The sequence below is a fragment of the Haliotis rufescens genome, unplaced genomic scaffold, assembly GCF_023055435.1.
Source record: "Haliotis rufescens isolate VD_foot unplaced genomic scaffold, xgHalRufe1.0.p SCAF_9, whole genome shotgun sequence".
Taxonomy (NCBI): Eukaryota; Metazoa; Mollusca; class Gastropoda; order Lepetellida; family Haliotidae; genus Haliotis; species Haliotis rufescens.
This window is the reverse complement of record NW_025964383.1, coordinates 40,895,424-40,906,445: the sequence shown is the minus strand read 5'-3', so window position 1 is coordinate 40,906,445 and position 11,022 is coordinate 40,895,424. Positions and strand designations below refer to the sequence as shown.

The following is an 11,022-nucleotide window of genomic DNA, read 5'->3' as shown; positions in this document are numbered from 1 at the left end:
CACTCATTCACTACAGTCTGTGCTGCCCCTCTCATTCACTACAGTCTGTGCTGCCCCTCTCATTGACTCCAGTCTGGTCTGATCCTCTCATTCACTCCAGTCTTTGCCGATCCTCTCATTCACCCCAGTCTGTGCTGTCCCACTCATTCACTACAGTCTGTGCTGCCCCTCTCAATCACTCCAGTCTGTGCTGCCCCTCTCATTCACTCCAGTCTGTGCTGTCCCTCTCATTCACTCCAGCCTGTGCTTCCCCTCTCATTCACTCCAGTCTGTGCTGTCCCACTCATTCACTACAGTCTGTGCTGCCCCTCTCATTCACTACAGTCTGTGCTGCCCCTCTCATTGACTCCAGTCTGGTCTGATCCTCTCATTCACTCCAGTCTTTGCCGATCCTCTCATTCACCCCAGTCTGTGCTGTCCCACTCATTCACTACAGTCTGTGCTGCCCCTCTCAATCACTACAGTCTGTGCTGCCCCTCTCATTCACTACAGTCTGTGCTGCCCCTCTCATTCACTCCAGTCTGTGCTGCCCCTCTCATTCACTACAGTCTGAGCTGCCCCTCTCATTCAGTCCAGTCTGTGCTGCCCCTCTCATTTACTCCTGTATGTGCTGCCCCTCTTATTCACTCCAGTCTGTGCTGCCCCTCTCATTCACTCCAGTCTGTGATTTCCCTCTCATTCACTCCAGTATGTGCTGCCCCTCTCATTTACGCCTGTATGTGCTGCCCCTGTCATTCACTCCAGCCTGTGCTGCCCCTCTCATTCACTCCAGCCTGTGCTGCCCCTCTCATTCACTCCAGTCTGTGCTGTCCCTCTCATTCACTCCAGTCTGTGCTGTCCCACTCATTCACTACAGTCTGTGCTGCCCCTCTCATTCACTACAGTCTGTGCTGCCCCTCTCATTCACTCCAGTCTATGCTGTCCCACTTATTCACTACAGTCTGTGCTGTCCCACTCATTCACTCCAGTCTGTGCTGCCCATCTCATTCATTCCAGTCTGTGATGTCCCTCTCATTCACTCCTGTATGTGCTGCCCCTCTCATTTACTCCTGAATGTGCTGCCCCTGTCATTCACTCCAGCCTGTGCTCCCCTCTCATTCACTCCAACCTGTGCTGCCCCTCTCATTCACTCCAGTCTGTGCTTCCCCTCTCATTCACTCCAGTCTGTGCTGCCCCTCTCATTCACTCCAGTCTGTGCTGCCCCCCTCATTCACTACAGTCTATGCTGCCCCTCTCATTCACTCCATGCTATGCTGTCCCACTTATTCACTACAATCTGTGCTGTCCCACTCATTCACTCCAGTCTGTGCTGCCCATCTCATTCATTCCAGTCTGTGATGTCCCTCTCATTCACTCCTGTATGTGCTGCCCCTCTCATTTACTCCTGAATGTGCTGCCCCTGTCATTCACTCCAGCCTGTGCTCCCCTCTCATTCACTCCAACCTGTGCTGCCCCTCTCATTCACTCCAGTCTGTGCTTCCCCTCTCATTCACTCCAGCCTGTGCTGCCCCTCTCATTCACTGCAGTCTGTGCTTCCCCTCTCATTCACTCCAGTCTGTGCTGTCCCACTCATTCACTACAGTCTGTGCTGCCCCTCTCATTCACTACAGTCTGTGCTGCCCCTCTCATTCGCTCCAGTCTATGCTGTCCCACGTATTCACTCCAGTCTGTGCTGTCCCTCTCATTCACTCCAGTCTGTGCTGCCCATCTCATTCATTCCAGTCTGTGATGTCCCTCTCATTCACTCCTGTATGTGCTGCCCCTCTCATTTACTCCTGAATGTGCTGCCCCTCTCATTGACTCCAGTCTGGTCTGATCCTCTCATCCACTCCAGTCGTTGCTGATCCTCTCATTCACCCCAGTCTGTGTTGTCCCACTCATTCACTACAGTCTGTGCTGCCCCTCTCATTCACTACATTCTGTGCTGCCCCTCTCGTTCACTACAGCCTGTGCTTCCCCTCTCATTCACTCCAGTCTGTGCTGTCCCACTCATTCACACAAGTCTTTGCTGTCCCACTCTTTCACTCCAGTCTGTGATGCCCCTCTCGTTCACTCAAGCCTGTGCTGTCCCTCTCATTCACTCCAGTCTGTGCTGTCCCACTCATTCACTCCAGTCTTTGCTGATACTCTCATTCATCCCAGTCTGTGTTTTCCCTTCATTCACTCCAGTCTGTGCTGTCCCGCTCATTCACTCCATTCTGTGCTTCCCCTCTCAATGACTCCAGTCTGGTCTGATCCTCTCATTCACTCCAGTCTTTGCTGATCCTTTCATTCACCCCAGTCTGTGCTGTCCCACTCATTCACTCCAGTCTGTGCTGCCCCTCTCATTCACTACAGCCTGTGCTGCCCCTCTCATTCACTCCAGTCTGTGCTGTCCCACTCATTCACTACAGTCTGTGCTGCCCTTCTCATTCACCCCAGTCTGTGCTGCCCCTTTCGTTCACTACAATCTGTGCTGCCCCTCTCATTCACTCCAGTCTGTGCTGGTTCTCTCGTTCACTACAGCCTGTGCTGCCCCTCTCATTAACTCCAGATTGTGCTTCCCCTCTCATTCACTCCAGTCTTTGCTGATCCTCTCATTCACTCCAGTCTGTGCTGTCCCTCTCATTCACTCCAGTCTGTGCTGTCCCACTCATTCACTCCATTCTGTACTGCCCCTCTCAATGACTCCAGTCTGGTCTGATCCTCTCATTCACTCCAGTCTTTGCTGATCCTCTCAATCACCCCAGTCTGTGCTGTCCCACTCATTTACTAAAGTCTGTGCTGCCCCTCTCATTCACTACAGTCTGTGCTGCCCCTCTCATTCACTCCAGTCTGTGCTGCCCTTCTCATTCACTCCAGTCTGTGCTGCCCCTCTCGTTCACTACAGCCTGTGCTGCCCCTCTCATTCACTACAATCTGTGCTGCCCCTCTCATTCACTCCAGTCTGTGCTGGTTCTCTCGTTCACTACAGCCTGTGCTGCCCCTCTCACTTACTCCAGACTGTGCTTCCCCTCTCATTCACTCCAGTCTTTGCTGATCCTCTCATTCACCCGAATCTGTGCTGTCCCTCTCATTCACTCCATTCTGTACTGCCCCTCTCATTGACTCCAGTCTGGTCTGATCCTCTCATTCACTCCAGTCTTTGCTGATCCTCTCATTCACCCCAGTCTGTGCTGTCCCACTCATTCACTAAAGTCTGTGCTGCCCCTCTCATTCACTACAGTCTGTGCTGCCCCTCTCATTCACTCCAGTCTGTGCTGCCCCTCTCATTCACTACAGTCTGAGCTGCCCCTCTCATTCAGTCCAGTCTGTGCTGCCCCTCTCATTTACTCCTGTATGTGCTGCCCCTCTTATTCACTCCAGTCTGTGCTGCCCCTCTCATTCACTCCAGTCTGTGATTTCCCTCTCATTCACTCCAGTATGTGCTGCCCCTCTCATTTACGCCTGTATGTGCTGCCCCTGTCATTCACTCCAGCCTGTGCTGCCCCTCTCATTCACTCCAGCCTGTGCTGCCCCTCTCATTCACTCCAGTCTGTGCTGTCCCTCTCATTCACTCCAGTCTGTGCTGTCCCACTCATTCACTACAGTCTGTGCTGCCCCTCTCATTCACTACAGTCTGTGCTGCCCCTCTCATTCACTCCAGTCTATGCTGTCCCACTTATTCACTACAGTCTGTGCTGTCCCACTCATTCACTCCAGTCTGTGCTGCCCATCTCATTCATTCCAGTCTGTGATGTCCCTCTCATTCACTCCTGTATGTGCTGCCCCTCTCATTTACTCCTGAATGTGCTGCCCCTGTCATTCACTCCAGCCTGTGCTCCCCTCTCATTCACTCCAACCTGTGCTGCCCCTCTCATTCACTCCAGTCTGTGCTTCCCCTCTCATTCACTCCAGTCTGTGCTGCCCCCCTCATTCACTACAGTCTATGCTGCCCCTCTCATTCACTCCATGCTATGCTGTCCCACTTATTCACTACAATCTGTGCTGTCCCACTCATTCACTCCAGTCTGTGCTGCCCATCTCATTCATTCCAGTCTGTGATGTCCCTCTCATTCACTCCTGTATGTGCTGCCCCTCTCATTTACTCCTGAATGTGCTGCCCCTGTCATTCACTCCAGCCTGTGCTCCCCTCTCATTCACTCCAACCTGTGCTGCCCCTCTCATTCACTCCAGTCTGTGCTTCCCCTCTCATTCACTCCAGCCTGTGCTGCCCCTCTCATTCACTGCAGTCTGTGCTTCCCCTCTCATTCACTCCAGTCTGTGCTGTCCCACTCATTCACTACAGTCTGTGCTGCCCCTCTCATTCACTACAGTCTGTGCTGCCCCTCTCATTCACTCCAGTCTATGCTGTCCCACGTATTCACTACAGTCTGTGCTGTCCCTCTCATTCACTCCAGTCTGTGCTGCCCATCTCATTCATTCCAGTCTGTGATGTCCCTCTCATTCACTCCTGTATGTGCTGCCCCTCTCATTTACTCCTGAATGTGCTGCCCCTCTCATTGACTCCAGTCTGGTCTGATCCTCTCATTCACTCCAGTCGTTGCTGATCCTCTCATTCACCCCAGTCTGTGTTGTCCCACTCATTCACTACAGTCTGTGCTGCCCCTCTCATTCACTACATTCTGTGCTGCCCCTCTCGTTCACTACAGCCTGTGCTTCCCCTCTCATTCACTCCAGTCTGTGCTGTCCCACTCATTCACACAAGTCTTTGCTGTCCCACTCTTTCACTCCAGTCTGTGATGCCCCTCTCGTTCACTCAAGCCTGTGCTGTCCCTCTCATTCACTCCAGTCTGTGCTGTCCCACTCATTCACTCCAGTCTTTGCTGATACTCTCATTCATCCCAGTCTGTGTTTTCCCTTCATTCACTCCAGTCTGTGCTGTCCCGCTCATTCACTCCATTCTGTGCTTCCCCTCTCAATGACTCCAGTCTGGTCTGATCCTCTCATTCACTCCAGTCTTTGCTGATCCTTTCATTCACCCCAGTCTGTGCTGTCCCACTCATTCACTCCAGTCTGTGCTGCCCCTCTCATTCACTACAGCCTGTGCTGCCCCTCTCATTCACTCCAGTCTGTGCTGTCCCACTCATTCACTACAGTCTGTGCTGCCCTTCTCATTCACCCCAGTCTGTGCTGCCCCTTTCGTTCACTACAATCTGTGCTGCCCCTCTCATTCACTCCAGTCTGTGCTGGTTCTCTCGTTCACTACAGCCTGTGCTGCCCCTCTCATTAACTCCAGATTGTGCTTCCCCTCTCATTCACTCCAGTCTTTGCTGATCCTCTCATTCACTCCAGTCTGTGCTGTCCCTCTCATTCACTCCAGTCTGTGCTGTCCCACTCATTCACTCCATTCTGTACTGCCCCTCTCAATGACTCCAGTCTGGTCTGATCCTCTCATTCACTCCAGTCTTTGCTGATCCTCTCAATCACCCCAGTCTGTGCTGTCCCACTCATTTACTAAAGTCTGTGCTGCCCCTCTCATTCACTACAGTCTGTGCTGCCCCTCTCATTCACTCCAGTCTGTGCTGCCCTTCTCATTCACTCCAGTCTGTGCTGCCCCTCTCGTTCACTACAGCCTGTGCTGCCCCTCTCATTCACTCCAGTCTGTGCTGTCCCACTCATTCACTACAGTCTTTGCTGTCCCACTCATTCACTCCAGTCTGTGCTGCCCTTCTCATTCACTCCAGTCTGTGTTGCCCCTTTCGTTCACTACAATCTGTGCTGCCCCTCTCATTCACTCCAGTCTGTGCTGGTTCTCTCGTTCACTACAGCCTGTGCTGCCCCTCTCACTTACTCCAGACTGTGCTTCCCTCTCATTCACTCCAGTCTTTGCTGATCCTCTCATTCACCCGAATCTGTGCTGTCCCTCTCATTCACTCCATTCTGTACTGCCCCTCTCATTGACTCCAGTCTGGTCTGATCCTCTCATTCACTCCAGTCTTTGCTGATCCTCTCATTCACCCCAGTCTGTGCTGTCCCACTCATTCACTAAAGTCTGTGCTGCCCCTCTCATTCACTACAGTCTGTGCTGCCCCTCTCATTCACTCTTGTCTGTGCTGCCCCTCTCGTTCACTACAGCCTGTGCTGCCTCTCTAATTCACTCCAGTCTGTGCAGTGCCAGAAACTATCTATATGTGCAGCATAATGAATCTACTTTGCTAAGTACATAACCAGATACATTTTGCATAATATATAAGTTTGATATGACTAAGATAATGTGGCTATTTAAGCTACTGAAGCAATTTGATGAATACTCATTGTGTTGTTATTAAAGCAGGCAATAACAGTAATGACAGTTGCCATATGGACAAATATTATAAAAGAACAAGATATTTTTATTTTTAAAAATTCAAGAAGTCGACACGTAAAGCTGAAATAAAATATGCGAAATACAATATTATCGAACTATTGGATAAAAAAGAACTGCATGACAGTGAACGTGACACAAAAAGTAGGCAACAACAGCACTCTTGTACGGAATTAAATGGACACTTTTCAAGTTGGGGTATATATCATTTCAGGGAAAAACTTTCAGACAGCATTATGACATCGATGGTTTATAGTGTTACAAGCCGTTTTTTTGTAAATGAAACGCAAAGGTTAACAAAGACATATAATAACGTACAGGGCTTCGTTGTGAAATCAGTAAATGATCAATAAATAATCGATGGATAATATTGAAACACACAGTTGTCGGTGTACAAAAGTCAACACAATGGATGAAGTAAGCTGCAGGTGCAATAAGTAACCGGTATACTTATAGTGCAAGTGCACTCACGAATGGCAAGAAATTTCTTACAGGCCTTGACCTCTTCTTGAATCCGACATAACATTTTTTGAGCTACGGTCATAACGAACGTAAAGGGGCCATACATTTAGTTCATTATAACCGCTGTTCCATATAAGCATATATACAACAAATTGGCGGGACCAAAAAACAGTTCCTTATAAACGTGTTAGTAATAAGCTTAGTTTACTGGAGATCACCATGCGAATAACAAACGTGAAGCTTGTTTCTGGTGACAGTTTGTCCGGGAGTTAAAGTTAGTTACTATAACAGGAAGGTAGCTAAGCGTTTTTTTAGTATTCCGTGTAATATACTCAAAGGCCAAACTGACTGTGATGAGGTTATAACCTTAATCGAACTAAATATAGACCCCTTTTGATTTCTCGTAAAAATATAATTTTCATCTCCAGCGTCTGGGTTGTTTTACTGTCATGTAGCTTTCAGTCCCCCATCAGAAATGAATAGCAGTTTAAAAGTCAACTAGAGGCGTTACTTTTTTCACCCCAAAACACATTTCACAATAAATCTATATTATGACAAATGATGTTCGTCTTGAGTACACTCGTGAGTTATTGAAAATCACTAAGGTTAGATTTCAGGTCGATAATCTGACCATTCAAGCTGACACCTGACAGGATATTCATATACCTCATGTCTAAGACCATCAAGCAAAAAAAGGTAAATTGAAAAATGTTGTAATTATCCATCCACCCCGCAGGTAAATAGCCAAGTAACGACGCAAACTCTCTGGTCTCCATATTATGGTTGCACTGATCGGTGCCCCACCTGCACGAAGGATCTTGTAGACAACCCAGCAACAATTTGCACCAAAAACATTGTAATGGCCTGTAATAAACCAACCGTGCCACTCTTCCTTCATTTTTTCTTCATCCAAATCGTCTGCAGGTATTGGGAAGGTATAAGTCGGTTGACGCTCCATCTTAACAACGTCCTCAATAAGATTTTCGCTCGAAGAGGATATCTTCTTTCCTATAACTGATTTTGTTTTCCCTCCGCATGGCCACCAGCTGACATATTCGCCGTTACTCAGCTGTAAGGATGAATGGCCGAAAGAGCCCTCTTGTGGCATCCAGATGTAAACTGTATGCACTCTAAAAAGTAATGCAGAAAATGTTATGTAACTAGAAACGCTTTACAAGCCACACTTCACAAGTCAAACAAGAAAAGAACAACTTTCTGCCATGTACAAAGTAACAATGCAGTATATATATTACACAAACAAACACTGAATCTGAGAGGAGTGGCAAATATAGCAATGCTGTATTACAAGAACGTGTGGCTGAGCTGGTGTAAGAAAACGCTTGACATGCCCAGGAATATTGCTTGCTCGACATTGATGTGCGGATCATGTTTCTGGCGGTGATGTCATTTGAAACATTATGACATTACACTGGCCAGTTCAACGTCTTTCAAAGTTTACGTGGAGTAAGGGCTGTCATAGGTTGTATGGTAGTGTTGATGCGTGAATATCGACGAAATAATATTGTGCGACGTCAGGGGAAGCGTGACTGAAAATGAAAACAATAATAATGCCCGACATCACAGGCAATCAGCCAGATGACAGCCTGACCACCAATTACGTCGCCTCGTACGACCAGCACTGAGGTGCTAAGTTCATGTTCAAATGGTACTTGTGCCATCTAATTTACGTCGCAAACCAGATATATAGTGCAATGTAAACACTGCAATGTTTTGCTGATGCAATGCAATGCAAAGTTGCTTTCGTAAGCACAGGATGGTTATGCAACGTAATGATGATATCATATTAGTGCCAAGCATTCAGCACTGAATTCACGTAACTGAATTGATGAGTAAAGCTATTTTGTATGCTGTCATGATTTGGGGGCAACAAGTTGTATTCAAATGATTGGTTTTCTTAGTTTCCCTTAACAGTGAAATCAATCAGGTGTTGTTGAGAAATCAATTTGCGTGTTCTCATTTAAGAAAAAGAGAAAACTACATACTCACCTACCCCCTAGAGCATGAGCCATAGTCTCCAGTCTGTCACTTTCTATTGGTGAGCTCCTAAAATGAGAAAGCGGAACTGAAATATATGATGATAATGTTTTTTTTATGCAGATGTTATTATCTTATTTCCACATATCAATGTGTTTACTGTCAACAAATTGTCATCGTGAGGGACACAAATCCGGAATAAATTATGACATAAACTATTTGTAACTATGTAGAAACATCATAGTATGATATATGAAGTAACCGAGGTATTTCTGGCATCAACATATATACTGCATATTGTCATCTCAACTTGATGTCCATCTTAAAATATAATGCTTGTCTTAAGAGGCGACTAACTGGATCGGGTGGTCAGGCTCCCTGACTTTGTTGATGCATGTCATCGTGTCCCAATTGTATAGATCGATGCTCATGATGTCACTGGATTGTATGGTCCAGACTAGATTATTTACAGACCACCGTCATATAGGTGACATATTGCAGCGTTTAACAAAACACAAACAAACAAAAGTGTCACCTGTCCCGAGACAATCATTGGATTCTACTGCTTTGTACAGCTATGCCATATGGATGATCTGATAGAATAAATGCCAACGTAAATGTATTGAGTAATGTGTTTCTGACGCCCCATGGTCACAGGAAAAGAAAAGGTCAAATGAAACCATTTATTGGGAAGATGTTTTTGCCTCTCGTTCGGGAATGTTTAATTGTCAGTTATTCAAATATGGACCAAAATATTGTGAGCAGGCTCCTACCAACAGGGATAACAAGTGACCACCAAAGTTGTCTAGTAGGATAATGTTGTTTCGTTCTTTTTAAATAATCCAATGGCAGTTATGGCAGCATAATGACCATTCTTTGTTTCTAAACGTGGTGACCATATATAGATTTCGTTACATATCTTTATTCAGGGGTTCAGTACAATTTGTCGAAAATGAAAGCAAATACTATTTGAAACTCACATGGAAAATAATATGTGAAATGCTTGACTTCCTCATTAATAACATTTAGGCAAGAAGTTGGCAACAATTGTGCTCCTCTTCTTGCTTCTAGTTAACATGTATTTTGCAATGGAGTTGGAAAGAGCTTTTTCTCTATATGTATTGTTTCATCGTGAAAATTGTTCTTGGTATTTTATAAACACGATTGTTTAAATATTAAAACCAAACCAATAGTTTGAAGCGAATCAATTTCCACTTGATAAACTTCTTTAAAAGAACATCCTTGACAGGTCTCCCAAAGGAACAGGCTATGTTGACGCAAGCTTCAAACTGTTTGCTTGCCTGGCCACCCATTACCGTATGTCAGGTTATACTTCGTGCAGCGAATGCAACAAGATATGCGCTTCAGCTTTTCGTGGCAAAGGTTACTTATGTTTTGCTCGACTAGCTACCCATTCATAAGTAGGTCTTCTAGGTTCGTGCACCCGGTCGATGAAAAAAGTGCCAATGCTTACGAATAGAGGCCAGGTTAGCCAGGGTGCCGTTCCTCTTGACTGATTGAGCAAAGTCTTCACTTTTATTTATATTTCTTATTATTTGTTAATGATTTTGCTTTGTTGCATAAAAGGAGGCCATGTGCTTAAACTGTTTGATCTCTGACATGATGCATAACGTTGCCGCTTAATGATTTATCATGCATATTCATTAGCACAATCCACAATCACAATCCGCTGTTCCCGTGTATTCAAAATGGCCAACTGTTACCACTCATTGTTTCAACTCTGCTCTGCGATAAACCTATCATGAACGCCTCTCAGTCCTGTGCTAAATTCTCTTATTCGCTGCACTCTGTGCTGTCACTCTTATTTAATCCACTCCCGTATGCACTGCAGTTCTCGTGTTCTCAAAACCGTTATGCACTGCCGCTCTCATTGTCTCAACTCCGCTGTGTGATGCCGCTCTCATTCACTCTGCTCCATTCTATGCTAAGTGGAACTGAGCAATACATATACAACAAAGTGGTCGACCGAGGGGTCCTTGTCTTCGTATTTTGACCTCTCCATCACAGCCCATCCCTTCACTCCACCCCATACTTAAAATAATACTCACCCTTTGTATTGGAGATTCGTTGTTCGTCTGTAGACCGAACCGTACGTCAATTCGAATCAATCCCCTGTTCTTTACAATCAGTATACATTCAACTCCTACAACACATAAAACTGAACTTGATGTCCAAGTGACGTCCTTTCGTCTTATCCAACCTTCGCACACGGAAGGAGCTCTCTCTCTCACTGATATGACTCACAAGTGCATGTAAAG

The 11,022-nt window shown here is 46.4% G+C and overlaps 1 long non-coding RNA gene across 1 annotated transcript; it reads right to left on the bottom strand.

The window, feature by feature from the left end:
- Positions 1-6,296: 6,296 nt before the first annotated feature.
- Positions 6,297-11,022, bottom strand: LOC124113575. Its single transcript, XR_006857781.2, has 3 exons — positions 10,813-11,022; positions 8,756-8,812; positions 6,297-7,878 (listed from the first exon to the last, which is right to left on the bottom strand). It is a non-coding gene; the product is annotated as an uncharacterized LOC124113575 (long non-coding RNA).